Genomic DNA, 1919 nt, shown 5'->3' with positions numbered 1-1919 from the left:
TAACCAATACCTTGAATTGGACCCAGAGGCAGCCAGTGCACCCCATGGAATAGCGGTGTAACATGGGCCACCCTAGATGCCCCAAGAACTACCCACCAACTGTGTTTTGCACCAGCTGAAACTTCCAGATACTCTTCAAGAGTATCCCCTATAGAGGTACTTCCTTACTCATATTGGTTGCTCCATTCATTGGTTTTGTGAAGCCATACATCTCAGTTGACTAGATATTTATCTATTTTTCAACTCCCTTTAGTCATGACAGCATAGCTAGCATATTACTTACGATCTTAAATGAAGCCATCAGACAACCAGATCTAGCTGGATACATGATAGTTAATAAAGTAGACAGAGGGCCCTGCACATTATAGCAGCAGACCTAAGTGCAAGAATGCATGAAAAAAGAAACCTTTTCAAAGATTCTTTTCACACTATCTGAAAGCTCACTTTTCACCTTGAAAAGCAGGGAGGCTGAAAATTTGGAACACCCTGGCTTATTCTCACAAAATAATAATAATAATAATGTGAGGTTGGAGGGAGGGTGGAGAGAGAGTTTTATTAAGAGATAATTCAACAACATGATTTGAACATATTCGCCAAGTTTGCTTTAGCTGTGACACCAGGCTTGTCTTGCATAAGTTTCGGTCCAGAATTCTTCAAATATTGTTCGTAAAAGGAAACGCCACAATATGGACCCCAGGCCTTACCACTCAATTCACTGGGATCCAGAAGCGAAACAGTCATCACCTGGTTGGTTAAAATTACAGGCAGACTGTTGCTCCCTTTTGGGGAGAGTGATTAAAGAAAAATAATAATAAATTGTTCTGGTCAATCCCGAGAGTTATGAGATGAATGTGTACAGGCAGTCCTTAACTTACAGCCACAATTAAGCCCAAAATTTCCGTCGCTAAGCAAGGCAGTTGTTAAGTGAGCTTTGTCCCATTTTACAACCTTTCTTGCCCCAGTTGTTATGCAAATTACTGCAGTTGTTAAGAAAATCATGTGCTTGTTAAATGAATCTGGATTCCCTCCTTGTCTTTGCTTGTCAGAAACCATCTGGGAAAGTTACAAAGGGTGATCACGAGATTCAGGGACAGTGCAACTGTCATAAATACATCCCAGTTGCCAAGTGTCTGAATTTTGATCATGTGGCCATGGGGATGCTGTAATGATCGTAAGTGTGAAAAACAGTCATAGGTTACTTTTTTCAGTACTGTTGTGATGGTTGTAAATTGAGGACTACTTGTATATAATCTGCCTAACAAAAAGAAGCTGTATACAGGACTTGGATAACAGACGTTGTTCAACTACATTTCATACATTCTATTCCATTATACATTTTATAGATTCCAACTCTGAGGAAGAGGTAGGGTGAGGGTGTTTTCAGAGAGGGGGAAAAAAACCAAGAAAAGATGAAGGTCACAACTATGTGATTGAAACCCTGCCTTGTTTTGCATCTGCCACAACCCACGTATTTATTTTTTATTTTATTTGTATTCTGCCCTTATTTTTACAGATACCTCTAGGTGGCGAATATATCCAACACACCTTTCTCCTCCTATTTTCCACACAACAACAACCCTGTGAGGTGGGTTGAGCTGAGAGAGATTCACTGGCCCAAAGTAAGCTGGCTGGCTTTCATGGCTAAGGTGGGACTTGAACTCACGGTCTCCCACTTTCTATCCTTAACCACTAGACCAAACTGGTTCTGTTATATACATTTAGCAGGAAATATGCACAATCCCCCTTTTATGGGCTGATTATTTATTTCTCATACCATCTAGCAAATTCATGCATGGCTGGTTTATATGAATTATATAAGACACACCAATCTAATAATATAAATGGCAACTATGATACTGATACAACGTGAAGTTATAGAATGCAATTAGAAACAAAACTGCTGCTTTAAGACCTGCCAT

The sequence above is a fragment of the Protobothrops mucrosquamatus genome, unplaced genomic scaffold (assembly GCF_001527695.2).
Source record: "Protobothrops mucrosquamatus isolate PMUCROS unplaced genomic scaffold, P.Mucros_1.0 scaffold402, whole genome shotgun sequence".
NCBI classification, from domain to species: domain Eukaryota; kingdom Metazoa; phylum Chordata; class Lepidosauria; order Squamata; family Viperidae; genus Protobothrops; species Protobothrops mucrosquamatus.
This window is presented reverse-complemented; position numbering follows the sequence as displayed.